We start from the raw sequence: 15896 nt of genomic DNA on the forward strand, positions 1-15896 counted from the left end.
AGTAGCATGTCCTCCTAACATCTTCTCTCTGTGACCATCTCCGAGGTCCAAACATTCCCCATGGGTGGGGTTTTAGACACTTTCTCTGTGACCATGTTTATTCAGAAACCAGAGGAATCTGCAACTGTAGGTCTGGTGTCACCTTCATCCTCCTCAAAATTGATCAGCAGTTCTAGTTGACCTTTCAGCTTACCCCAGTTAGAGATATGGGTCCATGAAGTATGTATCTGTATGAAGTGCTTTATTTCTTCCTATTGTAATCATAATTGTATATTTATTTAAGAGTTAATTCTCTAAGAATAACCGCCTCATCCCCAAACAAGACTAAACCTCTAGGTTTTAACACAATACCTTGGTCCTCCTATCTTTCACTTTTCTGAAGATATTGTCTACACTATATCCCAAGCCTCCAGTCTTCAAGAATTTTATATATTTATTCATGATTGGCTCCATGTTTCTATTCTAGGTCCTGGAAAAAGATAAAAGCAAAATAAAGACCAAATGAATAAAACATCAAAGTGGTTAAAAAATTTTCACAGGAGTACTATGGCTGGAATGGGACAGCGACTAAAAGTTCATGAAAGGAAATCTAGCCACCAAATCCCTGGGTTAGAACACTGGACAGTGGTACCTTTACGGGTTGTTCCAAATTCGGGTCTTCACAGGAAGAGAAACTAGAGAGGCATGAATGGTTTCTTGTCTTTTTCTTTGTAATATTTGGATGCAGGAAGAAGGCCTGGCCTCATACTCTATAGATTCCTGTACTGTGACATGTACTGTAGTCTTGGACTTTCCAAATCCAAAGCTGAGAGCCCAGTGAACATCTTTTCTGTACAAAGCAGTAGGTATCCTGATAAGCTCCCTCTAAAACATTGACAATGAGAGAGCCCAGTGTAAGCTTCTTATGTCACCGAGAACCACGTTTTGTTATTCTGGCTTGTACTTCAGAGTCCTTTGCTTGGAGTGGATGTGCTTCTCAATGCACACATGGATACTGGACTCCTCGTGCCAGCCATAATGTTTGTACAATGGCCGCAGAAACTCTTTGGCATGCAGATTCATACTTGTGACCATAGCTTCTCAGGGTGTCAGTATCCTGGGTTTCTTCTGAGGACATTTGTCATTGTGTGCTTCATATTTTCATCTTAAAATTGTTTGTTCAATTTGCAAATGACAGCTTAATATTATTATTATTATTTATTTCTATTTTTTTTTATTTTGGTGTAAGGAATATGAAGTGCAGGTGGAGGTCAAAGGAAACCTTGCAGGAGCAAGTTCTCATTTTCTATCCTGTAAGCTTGGGGATTGAACTCAGGTCATGAGGCTTGGCTGCAAACACCTTTACCAACTGAGTCATGTCACTGCCGCAAAGGATGTTTTCCTGAGGGAGGCTGTGGAAACAGGTTCCGGAAATGATTACATCCCTGAGAGTCAATTGACACTCAACCCACTGAGAAAATCAGGTTATCTTTTCATGTAGAAAGTTCAGTCTGGCTGCTATATGGAATTGTCCAAACTGAACGAGGACAGAGGTCATTGACCGGGTACAGAATTTTTGAGACACAGACCAGCCACAGAGGAGTCTGTGTGCCAGACCCTAGTAGCATATTATCCCTTATGAGGATCCAGCCGACCACAGAGTCCTGCTTTCTTTGGGAATTGGAATTTCTTCATTTATTCAGTAATTGGTATCTACCCAATGGTAGCACTGAGAACAAACTAAGCTGCTTGGATAAAGTGTACAAAGCAGATGGGGAAGCCAGGTTCATGCCACACCTTTGTAATCGCAGCCCTCGGGGTGCTGAGGCAAGAGATTAGAGTGTCAAGGCCAGCTTGGTGTATACAGTGAGCCCATGAAGACCATCATGATAAATAACAATTACATCACGGTTAGTGAGCTCCTGTCTCAAAAGCAAAGATGGAGACGTGTGTGTGTGTGTGTGTGTGTGTGTGTGTGTGTGTGTGTGTGCCAGCTTTTAGAAACTCATTGAAGTAGTTTGTGAGTGCAAGCTTCATGCTTTCTGTGAGAAGCACATGGCCACAGAAGTAGTGGCTGGTGCCCGGGGTGAAGAGTGGGAAGAATTATGTGGTCCAAATCAGTGGTAGGAATACCCATGGCAGAATGTGTTTGCTACTGATCAAGGGGCATTCTTGCTGTAGACTAAAGGGAATGAGAGAGGAAATGCAAGTTTGTTCCCTGATGCATTGTGGATGTCAGTTAGGGTATTCTCAATTTGGCTATTGTTTATAAAAAACAAGGAGGGAAAAATATTCCTGGAATGACAGACACTACCATTCCTCAGTGGCTGGGACCAAAAGAGCCAGCAGAACCCTAAAACCTGTCATTATTTGAAGAAGATGGTGTCTACCAAGATGCTGTGAGAAAGCCCTTAAACAGAGAATCAGAATCCCAGAAGCAAAGCATCTGGATATGGCATCTTGTTAGTCCACGTGTCCTTCAACACATACATCAGCATCTTACTCTGAAGGAACAACACAGCAAGAAACATACAGAGAATATGCTTAGACTGAGGGAAGCCAAAGAAAGCCACCAGGAACAGATCACCCAGAGATGTAGGCTGTCCTCAGAGACGGTCTGCTTCTAAGTCTGAATTCAGGTCTTAAAGAGTAACAAATTAGTAATTGGAGCTTGAGATTTTTCAATTGTGTTCGGAGCTCTCTAACGCCAGCGCCGCCTCTCCCTTGCTGAGCTCCAGTCGAAGGAGAAGGGGAAAAGTAAGGAGGTGCCCACACCATGGCTCCTACAAAGTAGACTGCTCGCAAATCCACCGGTGGTAAAGCACCCAGGAAACAACTGGCTACAAAAGCCTCTCGCAAGAGTGCGCCCTCTACTGGAGGAGTGAAGAAACTTCATCGTTACAGGCCTGGCACTGTGGCACTCCGTGAAATCAGACGCTATCAGAAATCCACTGAACTTCTGATTTGAAAGCTCCCCTTTCAGCGTCTGGTGCGAGAAATTGCTCAGGACTTCAAAACAGACCTGCGCTTCCAGAGCCCAGCATTGGTGCTTTGCAGGAGGCAAGCGAGGCCTGTCTGGTTGGCCTTTTTGAAGATACCAACCTGTGTGCTATCCATGCCAAACGTGTAACAATTATGCCAAAAGATATCCAGCTAGCACGCCGCATACGCGGGGAACGTGCACTATGAGTCCACTATGAGTCCACTATGAGGGGAAACATTTCATTCTCAAAAATTTTTTTTCCTCTTCCTGTTATCAGTAGTTCTGAATGTTAGATATTTTTTCCATGGGGTCAAAGGTACCTAAGTATATGATTGCAAGTGGAAACACAGGGGACAGAATCAGGTATTGGCAGTTTCTCCACGTTCATTTGTATGTGAATTTTTAATATAAATGCAAGATGTAAAGCATTAATGCAAGCAAAATGTTTCAGTGAACACATTTCAACAGTTCAACTTTATAACAATTACAAATAAACCTGTTAAATTTTCTGGACAACGCCAGCATTTGGATTTTTTAAAAATAAGTAAATTTCTTATTGACGGCAAAAAAATATGGAGCTTGAAAAATAATAAAGGAAGTAAGGAAAGAAGAGAGGGAGGGAGGAAAGAGGAGAAGGAATGGAGGTCGGTATCAAGGACCATTAAGACACGGATTCTCCAGAGCAGATTCATTGTTAGAAATAGGGATAGCTGTGGTTACAGTGCACAGCACTCCTTTGGGAATATTAAGCTGATGGGGAGGATGTTAAGCGGGCCAGCTGCCCAGGCAGTCCGTCTGGCAGCTCTTCCAATGATTAAATGTGGGCTTATCACATGATCCAACCCCTGGGTGTGTGCCCAGAAAAATCTGCAAACATATGTTCAGCTAAATATTCACCAGACAGCTAAGGAGTCGGCGGCAAGATGTGGTATGTCCACACCGTGGGGTATTACTCAGCTCCGAACGGAACGACACTTGCCGTACTATTGAGAAACAAACAAATAAGATCGTGAAAAGGGACGTAAGCCGTCACAGCAGACCATGTACTACAGACTGTATAGTGCGTGAGGTGTGCAAAGTTAATCCGAAGTGGAGTGGCCAGTTGCATTCTGGAAGAAACAGCGCAATGGCTTAGAAGCCCAGCACTTGTTTGCGGGCAGCAGTCCGGTTCTAAGTTGGTGGTGCTCTTTGAATCCTCCGTTTCCAATTAGTGGGCTTTAAATGTAAATTACACATTAACTATACTCTGTACAGCAGAATACAACCTGGTTGGGAGCAACTCGGTGGCAGAATGCTTTTCTAGCTCCTGTGGCGCCCTGGGTTCTAGGTTCAGGAAACAATCGGGAGACACAAGTCTCTGCGGGCCCCCTCTTTAGAGAAAAGGCTTTGCTTTCCACTAGAGGGACGGAGGAGAAATTGGTTCATGTAAAAACACAGGGATCTTCGGGTTATTCAAACTGAAATAGCATTACTACACAGAGTTTGGTGAACATAACACCGTTCAAAGAATAGGGGAGGTGAGAATGGGTGTCTTAGCCCCTGGCTTTAGGTCACAGCAGGATCTATGGTACAGGAAGTTGGGAAGCTGTGGCCACTAGGGGTCAGGAGAAGGCTGAGGATTGAACCAGCCTGTACCTAAGCCATCCCTACATCCCAGAGAGTGACCGACTTCCTTGGGAATTAGTTTCAGGGTTCAACTAAAAGAATTTCTACTGTCAGGACCTATGGGGGTCACTCCCCCCTCTTGTTTCTTTTCTATATTTCTTTATGTTTTTATAAGTCACAGAATGTCATCTCACAAGAGGAATCGGGAGTACAGCCTCAAGCAGAAAAGGCCCACGAAGGGACAGAAAGAGGTTCTGAGTAGAGAAGCCAAGATAAACAATTCTGTCACAGACATAACTGATGTCCCAGGATGTGCAACAATGTAACACTCCTTAGCTACAAAGTACTTGGGAAATTCACAGAAAATATAAAAATGTAGACTCTCCAGAACCACAAAAATGCCAATGATTTCTGTATAGAAAATCTATGGTAATGTACAGGGCACTTTTCATGTCAGTACTGAGAATGGACAGACAGGGGAATATTTTAAGAAGTAATTTTGTCAAACAAAAACCTTGCTCCTATTCGAAAATAATGCCAATGAAACCAACAGAGGATTTTTCAAATGTTTCTAACATTAGACCTGAGTCCTGCCTGACCTGAAGTGTTACCCAGAAATCCACGGAGTTCCCTGCGTACATGTCTTCCAATGGAGCTGTATGCAGGGATTTTTTAAAAATCGCATTTCTAATGAATCTCCAAGGGCGTGAAAGAAATTAGAGTTCTTTTAACACTCTCATGATCTTATGTCCCATGCAATGCTTCATTATCTGCCTCCCCCCAGGTCCCCGAAGGCTGGTAAAGTGGGTCCCGCCCATGCTGGTACAGCCACTGCTTCACTGGCTGGGTGCACACTGTGTGTGCCTGAATTGTGTGTGCCTGGACTGTGTATGCTTGTACTGTGTGTGCCTGTACTCTGTGTGCTTGTACTGTGTGCTTGTAATGTGTGTGCTTGTATTGTGTGTGCCTGTACTGTGTGTGCTTGTACTGTGTGCTTGTAATATGTGTGCCTGCACTGTGTGTGCTTGTACTGTGTGTGCTTGTACTGTGTGTGCCTGTACTGTGTGTGCTTGCACTGTGTGTGCTTGTACTGTGTGTGCTTGTACTGTTTGTGCTGCTACTCTGCTTCCCATGGAGCTGGTCAGCTGTGCTAAATCTCAGGCCAAGCGTCACCCACTGCCCTTGTTTTTAAATGTGTAGAGGAAGGAAACTCTGGAAGGAGGAAACAGTTATCTTTGAACAGAAACAGACATGGGGTAGGAAAAGGAGCAGGAGTAGTGGAAAACAGCTTAGCTCTGTGAGAGCCATGGAGAAATGGGGAACATAGTCACAGAGTCCACAAGACCAAAACAAAGCCAAGAGATGTCTCAGAAGCAGCTGCCACTCTCCTTGGTTCCCAAGGCTGACAGGGACTCCCAGAGCTGTGCTGTGTTTTCCATCCTGAGAACAATAAATCAAAGACCGCAAGCTCTGAATAGCCAGCTGTCAAGATGGCTCGCTACGCCCACATTTTTTCATTCTCTATATGTAGCAGACAGAAAATCTGAATCCTCCATCATGCAGCCCTGTTTTTCTTGTTGCTATGCCTGAGAAGTAATTTAAGCCAAGAAAGGTTTCTCTTGGCTTCTAGTTCAGGGGATTGCGCTCTGCCATGGTTGGAAGTTAAAGAGGGAGGAGTTTGCAGTGAGTGGTCACATTGCATCAACAGTCAGGAGGTGAAGGGTGGGTAGAAGTAGGGTGGCCCCCAGGGGCCTGCTTCCTTCATCTCCTAAAGATTTTGAAACCTTCTACAACATCAGGACCAAGTAGGACCATTTTACAGTCAGAGGCTGACATATGGTGGAAGTTAAGACTATAGAGAAGCTGAGGATAATACGGAGCTTGTGCTCTTCCAGACAGCAGGATTATCCTGAATAGACCAGTGCACATGAACAGTTCTTAAACTGGGAAGAGGAGGAGTCTGAGGAGTCTATGGTAAGGACAGGGTCGGAGAACTACCGTGGGAAGGACTGAGCTGAACCCTGGTAGGACTGAAAAATGGAAGGCGTCAGAAGCCTAAGAATACAGGTGTCCTCTAGACCAAGTCAGAAAGGCCATGGAAATTGATTGGGTTGAATGTTCCCCCAGAAGGCATGAAGCCTAGCCATGACACTAGCTGGTGACATCTGTCTCAGAGCCTATACTCCGGATGGTAAGCAAAAATCTGTGCACAGACATGAAATACCATCTACTCAAAACCACACTGACCATGGCACCATGTTTTTTTGCAATGCATCGTGGGTATGTTTTCTTTCTTACACATTTCTTTTCTTTTCTTTTTTCTTTTTGATTTATCTAGAATTTAGTGCTACACACTATTTCGGGTGCTAATGAAGTGGGTCTGCTTGTAAAGACAGTTGCCAACAAACTTAACAATCTGAATTCAATCGCTTGGACCCACATGGTGGAAGAAGAGAACAGACTCTGTTGTGCTGTTCTCTAATCGACCCATGCAAGCTGTAGCAGCAGTGAGAAAGTGAACAAGAAATGTAAGTTTTGAAGGGCTATTGTTTGAAAAGAGTACACAGTTCTCCAAAAAAAAAAAAAAAAAGAAACAATTGATCTTAGTTTGTTGTTGTTGTTGTTGTTGGTGGTGGTGGTGGTGGTGTGTGTGTGTGAGTGTGTGTGTGAGTATGTTGTCGCTGTTGCTCTGTGAGTGACTTACTTCATACCTTGTGTTCTGTGGACTTGATTACTGAGCCAGAAATTAAGCCATGCTCTTTAGTGCGTATTATTTATTATTTATGAAAGTGTTCCTGAAATCAGTTCACGAAACCAAGTGTCGGATAAATTGCTGACGTATCAAATCAGGAGTATAGTAGTTCAGAAGAGATAATGAAGGTCATTTGGAGTGGCCCTGTGAGCATCGATTGAGGTTTACACATGAGTGAAAATGAAGTCTCTGCCTTCCTGCTCTCAGCATCCTGTGGGTTGGAGGGGTGGGTTCAGAAGCCATGCTTCCATTTCTCGATACAGCCAGCTGCTCAACTGCCGCAGAGAGAAGGTGCGGATGTACTGATGTGTTGAGGCATTGCTGGGCAAAGTCAGACAGTCCCTGAAGAGTGTGCTGTTCTCCAGAGGCCTCTGATCTGCCTCAGAGCTTCACCACGACCACACACAGTAAAGGCTGCAGCAGAGGCTTTCTAGGGAGAGGATGCTCTTTCCCCATTAAAAAACAAACAACAGACAAAACACAAGATCCCTCCCACGGAACCCAGGCTGGGCTTCAATTCACTGTGTAACCAAGAATGACCTTGAACTCCTGATCCTCCTGCCTCCACTTCTAGTGGATCACAGGCCCTACTGTAAGTTGCTATGCCAAAGAAGGTATCCATCACCAAGTCTAGTTTAGCAGTGCTGAGTATCAAGCCCAGGACATGAGGCATGCATGCTAGGCTAGCAGTCTACTCAAGACTTACTCTTTTGTTCACTCCCTTCATTGATTTATTACTTATGTGTATGTACAACTATCTATGTGAGTGTGTGACATCTGAGTGTGGTACGGTGTCTGCAGAGGCCAAAAGAGGGCATTGGATCCCCAGAACTAGAGTTGCTGGCAGTTCCGGGCTACCAGGCATGAGTTCTCGGAACAGAACTTGATGCCCACTGGAAAAACTGCAAGTGTTTTGAACCACTGAGCCACCTCCCCACCCCCACCCACATTGTTTTACACAAAACTTCTAGGAATGTGCACAGCAGGGTAGAAAGCTGAACTGACACTCTTAGACCCCACAGTGCCGTAAAAAGATCAAAGCTGTTGCCGAGTACACTGTAGGACAATTAAGTTAGATGCAATCTCACTTTGTTCATTAATGTGTTTCTAAAAACTAGCATCCCCCTACCTTAAATCCCACTGAAAGGTGGGAAGGAGAACTGAAGTAGCCAGAGAGGTCAAGGATATCACAAGAAAACCTATAGGAGCAACTAAACTAAACATGGGCCCATAGGTGCTCACAGAGACTAAACTAAACCCAAGAGTATGCACAGGACTGACCTAGGTCCTCTGCACGTTTGTAACAGTTGTGCAACTGGATCTTCATGGTGAGGCCCTAACAACGGGAGCGGAGGCTGCCTCTGACTCTGTTGCCTGCCTTTGGATTCCTTTCCCTTAACTGGGCTGCCCTGCTTAGCCTCAGAAAGAGGTGAGCCTAGTTCTACTGTAACTCAATATGCCAAAGAAGGCTGATATTTATAGAAGACCTCCCCTTTTCTGAAGAGAGAGAGGGGAAGGATTGAAGGGGCAGAGAGAGGACAGTAAGGGACGGGGAGCAGAGGAAGAAAAGGAAAATGTGACAGGGGAGGTAAAATAAGTTAAAAATTTTGAATAAAAATTCTCCCAAATGCCTGCTCTAAATCATTCAGAATTAAAAATGTGAAAGGCAGGGAAGAGAGCTTCTTCCTGGAGATTTGCTGCCCTCATCTGGCCTCCTCTGTCAATGCATGCACACAACACACATAAACTCCTATAGGCACACACGTATAAATGTGGTAAATAGAGAAAACAATCTAAAACAAAACAAAACGAAAATGCTGAAAACCAAGATTGAGCCTTGGACTGTGAGGATATTACATGGCACACAGCATTTTTATTTATTGGTTATTACATGTACACGAATTAATTTAAAGTAGTTCATCAAGATAGGATTCCCAGGAGCAAAGTCACAGGCAATTCTGCGCTACCAGAAATGAGTGCTGGGAAAAGAACTTGAGGTTCTCTGGAATTCTGCTTGTAAAGGTTAAACTGAGCCTGATCGATTTTCCCTACAGTGTTTCCGTTCCTCTGTTTTCAAAGAGGAGAGAGCGCAAGTACAGGAACACAGCAGCCCTGCCTCAGCCAGTCTCCCAAAGGGCAGTGCTAGGAATCTCCACAGCATCCTTGTGGCTGGAACTCAGCATGGACTTACCCTGTGGGGTCTTATCACTATGCAGTGCACAAGACTATAGTATGGGACTTGTTATGTGAAGAAATGATTGAATGAATTAGTGAATGAGCAAATCACTAGATGGGTGAACAAAGACACAGTCCACAGGACAGTGTCAGGCGGAAGCCAGCAGACTGCAAGTGGTAATTTGGTTCCAAATTGAACTGAGACTGTATTCATGCGAGCTATTTGCAGCCTCATCAGAGAAGTTTACAGGCTAATTATTGTGGGGCACAAAAGCCCCAGCCGCCATCCAGGATTGCCTGGCTCACATCTTAGAAGAATTGATTTAAATGTCATTAATCTTCCCAGATGATTCAGAGTCAGAACCATGCACATGTCCTTCCTGAATCTGTTAGTCACGATCCTGGAAATCGACTCTTCTGTTGCCTTCCTGGTGTCGTCAGGGGGAGGTTGTATCCCAGCCTCCACACGGCCCAGCCAGTAACCCTCTGGCTGTTTCTCAGACCAGACACCACAGGAAAGTGTGTCTAAAGATGCATTCACACTGAGACCCTGTTCTGTAAATGAGGGAAAATGAACCAGTTGTGCTCAAAGTCAATCACAGGAGAAGAGATGGATGGGTTTCAAAAGACAAGCAGGATTTAAATGGGAGACCCTAGGTTTGCACATTGGTCTGAAGTCACCAGATAGCCATGAAAGCTGAGGTTTTCTGGACTTTACATCCTGGGTCTGTCTGTCTGTCTGTCTGCTCCCCCCATGTGTGTTGTGTTATCTTCAGGCACTGCACATCTTGGGTTTTGACACAGGATCTTTCATTGATCAGGAACATGCCAGAGTAGGGTAGGCTGGCCAGCCAGGGTATCTCTGCCTCCCCAGAGCATGCACTGCAGTGCCTGTCCTTATTATATTGCTCTGGGCACGGAACTTGGGTATGCCAGGGTAGGTCTGAAGACTTGAATTCTCTCAGAGTAAACTAGAATGCTCACTCAACGCCCAAGTCCCCCTGCCCCCCCTTTCACTTTTTTACAGTGTTGCCCGTATCTGTGTACAAGTTGATAAAAATAAGTGAGAAGATGCTGCTGTTGCTTATGGTCAGTGACGAAAGGTATTGTTTTCCTTTCTTAGGAAATAAAAGAAAAAGAAATCACTTAAGAAATATTCGGGGGGGGGGACTACTTGCCTGTCTTATTTCTGGTGTTTCTGTGTGTTGTCATTTTATTTTGCTGTGCCCTTGAGAATCTCACTCAGGGCATTGTAACCCAGGAGCATTGGTGCTCGCTCAAGCCTTTATCAGCACTAGACTTATACGAGGGAGTCCTGGATTTGTGGCACAGAGAAAAAGAGGGGGTAAGCTATGGGGCTCACACAGAAGTTCCAAAATAGAGGACCCTTAGGACGCAGTTCTTTTGTATCTTTTCATTTTATTCTCCTATTATCGCCGTTTTACCTTTGCTCCCGACATGCTGTGCCCGTGGAGCTGGGTCTGGGAGAGTAGAAAAGCCTTCGGTGGGAGAGACAATGATGATGTTATTGCAAAAATGCCCAAAAGAACTTGACGGCTGTAATTGGTGCAGTGGCCCAGGTAGGTAAGCGTACTGACTCGGAGAGGGCAGGGAGGACTCCCTTTGAAAACGTTGGAGAGGAGTTATTGAACTCTTAATTGACACAGAGGCAACGGAACATAACTTGAGAGGTGTGGCCGAGCCACGCAAGTTCCAGTCAGCAAGAAGGGTATTATTGTTTAATTGAGCAGAGAGAATGAATGGAGATTGATGTACTCACTGTAAGGGAGCAGAAGCTATTCTTCCACAGGAAGCAGAACACTTTCAGCTGGAGGCAGCACATCCCATAATTCCTCTAGGAAACCTCGGCCGCTGTGCAGCGTAGACACAAAGACCTACGTGATCCCAATTCCCTGGTCTCATTTTCTACTACTCATGCTGCTGACGAGGGCCCGGGTGACCCGTCTCGTGTCAGATGAGCCACAAAGGGTTTTTCTCTTCGTGTTCTCCATGGTTTGTTTTTCTCTTTGATGGGAAGAAACGGCATGTCAAAGTGAGGCGGGTACAGTCGGCGGCACAGAAGCCCCACATCTGTCACTGACAACATCCCAGACTTATTCAGCCTCCTGCCCCGCTGCTGAGTGGGGATAGGACTGCCAGAAACCGGAGGAGAAAAAGTCTCAGAGAGTTAAACCAATTGGGAGTAATTAAGTGTTCCAAGTAAGGAGTGAAATCGCTTTCCAGGGGTGGCAGGCAGAGCCCACCTGGCTTCCAAAAACTTCCAAGGTCCCGTGTCAGGAGAGGCAAGGGCTCTCTCTTGCTTTCCTTGCCTCTTTGGGGGAATCCTGGTAGATAATATGTCAGTGAGTGATACTGATCTATCAGCCATCAGAGGGTTTACATCACAGAGGGGTGTTCTGCTTTCACTGTATGGCTAAGCCTCACCCTTGGGAAACTAAGCGAGGTCAGGGTGAACACAGCCCCTCATTGTCGAGAGCAAACGAGTCAAAGATAGAGAACTCATCCAATAACCTAAGTGGTGGAGTCGTTCGGCAACTCTGGGATTTTCCTTTAACTTTAAAGGAAACTGAACAAATCAGGCTTTGGCACATAATGAATCCACTTAAAATTAGGAGGAATCTCTCATCAGAGATTGTTCGAGCTCCTGTGGCTTCTCTTTGTGCAATTAATTTTGCTAATGGTCAAGTTCCTGGCTGAGGGTATCGACGGAGCCGAACTCTACGCTCTCCCAAGCACGGGGCCTGTTGAAAGGATGCTTAATAAGGCGGAGATAGGGCTCCTTTGTGCATTTGATGGAGGAGCCAGGATAGCATCAGACATGATGGCTGCCACATGGGGAGATAATGCGGATGGGAGCGAGGGCCTTAGCACTACTCTGAAGTGGAAGTCTGTGTTGAACAAGGAATGTCTGAAACTGGAACCAGCCGCAGCCTGAACTTAGAATAGCTACTGGCACTGACTAATGGGCTCAGTATCTGAGGTCTGTAATTCCTTCTTTTGTTGGCTCTTGGTGCTGAGGCATGCACTCCCAACCTTTGCTACATTCACACATGAATAGGATAGTAGAAATGTTTAGAACTGATGGGAAAGGAGATCTGTGTAACCATGTGTCACTTCCTCAGAGGGAATGAGAAGAGGGAGAAGATGTGACCTCAAGTGTAGGAGTGACTCTTGTAAGTGTTATTGCATTCTGAACTCTGCAACTTAATTGTGAAGCCCATTTTAAAAATGATAAGACCAAGGCTTGGGGCTTAAGAGCCTTGCTTAGAGACACAGAAGCAAACCACAGAACGAAACCTTTCAAGTTCAGCCCTTCTTAGTGAGTCTCAGAGCAGGAACACTGAGTCTGTGACATTGGAAGTGCCTGCAAACTTTTTAGGAATGAAAATACAGGAGAACTCGTATTACATCTCCTGTTACAAAACACAGCCAATCCAACATCAAACACTCTGGTATACCTACATTCCTACTGCTTAAAGTCCAAAGCCTCTTCTGAGACTCAGAGCAGAATCCCAGTGGAAAGGAAAGTTGAGACTAAACAAAGCCCAGTGGGCCAGACACTAAACTCCACATCTGGCATTTGAGGCTTTTGGATGTATCATCTGGGACCCGAGGAACTTGAGCAGCCCTGCCCTTTCACCTTTGTGTGGCCTTTCTCTTGGGCTAGCTCCTCTTGATGGCTGCAGCTTTCTTCAGTAGACATCCCATGATCCTTTGGATGCTTTAACATCTCCAACTCAACTTGAGCTTCAGTTTCACAGCCTCATGCACAGGAGTCCTTACATGTTCTCTTGTCTCCGGTTTTCGGAAGTTTTAGCGCAACTCTCCACAGTTTCATAATTCTTGTGTGGAGTGTTAATGCAACTAGATTTTCTAGAGTGTAGAGTTCCCAAAAGAGCTCAATGTACATTAATGAAAAGACACAGCCATAGGGGCAGCTGGCCCACAGCCCCACCACAACCTGCTATTTGTTCTTCTACATATAAAAGCTCCCGTGACTCAAGGTTTTATCTAACACAAGGTTTAACAAAAGTGTTAATTCCTTGACTTTCTACAGCTTTTCTGGTGAAATCGAGCATAACCTTCCAAAATTCCATGAGCCAAGCTATATAGAGGAAATCATATATATTTATGTGCAAGAAATGAAACAGGGGAATAGGAAAAGAGAACTAGTTGTGCGCATTTTCCTGAGAGGATATCAATGAATGAATATCTGCTTACCTTAGATAGAGAGCTAACAACAGAATAACAAGGACTTCACTAAGTCCAACATAGTGGACTTCTGAGTTTACTGGGGTCACTTGTAGGAGCACAGGTGACTCTAAGACAGTTGCATTTCTGGAAAGCTACCCAGTATGGAGCTCCTTGGATGACATGCAAGCAGCTCAACATGTAACAGAGTCTCCTTTAGTTACCTTGATGGTTGGTCTCTTCTCCAATAGTTGAGCAGGAACCTTGTGAATCTGTTGGTTTTGGGAACTTTCTGTGACTTGGGAGTTGTTTCCTTCCTAGGTCTCATAAAACCCCATTTCTGTCCTGGAGTGGACTTTTCAGTTTGGAAGAAGTGACCACACAACATCATACACATACATATATTTCACAAAGAGAACCACACTCAATTAAATGTGTGTTTGGTGTACTGTCCATTAAGTATGTTCTATTCTACTTTGTCTGAAACTAAGGAGTCAAGATTAACAAACATAATAGAATATCTCCAACAAGCTCTTAGTGGAAGGCAGAGATTTAGTTTGTACTTTTGAGTAGTAGAACAGCGTGAACACCCCTGAGACGAAGGAGGGAGCAGTGGGTAAGTTATCCTTGATGTGGGCCGTTTAGGGTGAGTTTAACATGTTCAGAGGGAAATGAAAAGACTCCAGGGAGAAAATAAATACAACAAAATGACACCCACTTACACACAAGAGTGACACAGAGCAAATCCCACTAAGGAAAGAATTGTATGTAACTAGGTAAATTAAGACTGTAAATAAGGTTGCTCACTGACACACAAAGAAGCCAGAAAAGCCCACTGGTGATGGCTCTAGAATGACTCTGCTTTGGAGACTGGGAGGCACTGTGAAAGAACTTTACTATCGGAAGATGATGTCTGAACAAGGATGACTAAAATTCATCACATAAACTTGCAAAACACAATTAAAAAGAATTTAAAGAAAAGCGTTTCTGGTCTATCATTTAAATTATTAATCTCTTCTAGATGAATAAAAAAATCTAAGTATAAAGGATTAAAGTGATGAGTTGGAGTCTGAAGAAATGGCTCAGGGGTAAAAGAAGTATTCTGTTATTGCAGAGGACCTGAGTTCAGTTCACAACACCAACAACGAGCAGCTCACAAACCCCTGGACCTCCAGCTGACAACAGAACTGAGGCCCCTGGCCTCAGTGGGCACTGCACTGTGTGCATACACCCCCAACACACATATTCATACAACATGATACAAGTTAATTACTTTAATGGATAATCTTACAATACCACTCTTTAATAAGCCAGGCCTCCATAAGATTCTGCACATAGCATCTCAGATGTAAGGCCTGTAATACTCTCCTACCTTAAATGATGGTGTTTTAAATCCACATTTGTGTGAGTCAGTTCTGTTAACTACTATTCTTGGCTAACATCTATTTTTAAGAAATAGCAAATTAGGTAGAAGTACATGTGGGTGAAGGTTTAACTTGCTGTCTTCGAGAAGGACAAGACTGAAGTGATCGTCAAGTAGGAAGGAAACCGATTAAGGGAAATGATAAATTTGGTTGTACATTAGCATCAATATCCATACAGAATAATAGTGAGCTCTGGCATGAATTTCTATCCAGGTTTAACACACACATTAACAACAGACAATCATTACAAACAAAGCAGAGATGCATTAAACACTCTGCCCTGAACGAACAGTCCTAAGTAATTTAATGTCAGTCATTTCTTAAAAGTAACAGAGAAAAAGAACTTCAGGAAACAGTGTGAGTAAAGAAGTGGGTTTCTGGGTGACAGAAGAACACTGTTTTTTTCACGACACAGTGTCTTGCTATGCATCCCAGGCAGACCTAAAATTTGGGATTCTTCTGCCCATCAGCCTCCCAGGTTCTGCTCTACTGTGATCAACATACAAGAACTGCCAGTAGGCAGAGTTTGAATTTCCACCCCTTTCCTGACTTCTCTGAAGGACAGCTTAACATCAGCACTGCATAGAATGGCCAGTCACTGGCCCAGTAATTTTATTTCAAGACTTTTCCTTTCTCTGTTTTGTTTTGTTTAGTTTTCAAGACTGGTTTCTCTGTGTAACAGTCTGACTTCGAACTCACAGAAACCCACCTTCTTCTGCCTCCTGGGATTAAAAGGAAAATGGATGCAGTTGGATAAACTGAGGGA

At 44.3% G+C, this 15896-nt stretch overlaps 1 pseudogene across 1 annotated transcript; it reads left to right on the top strand.

Moving 5' to 3' along the window:
* The first annotated feature begins 2755 nt into the window (after nt 1-2755).
* LOC308430442 (histone H3.3A-like) lies at nt 2756-3168 on the top strand (annotated as a pseudogene). Its single transcript has one exon. The product of its transcript is annotated as a histone H3.3A-like (transcript).
* Nucleotides 3169-15896: the final 12728 nt, after the last annotated feature.

The sequence above is a fragment of the Micromys minutus genome (assembly GCF_963924665.1).
Source record: "Micromys minutus genome assembly, chromosome: 15".
Lineage (NCBI taxonomy): Eukaryota > Metazoa > Chordata > Mammalia > Rodentia > Muridae > Micromys > Micromys minutus.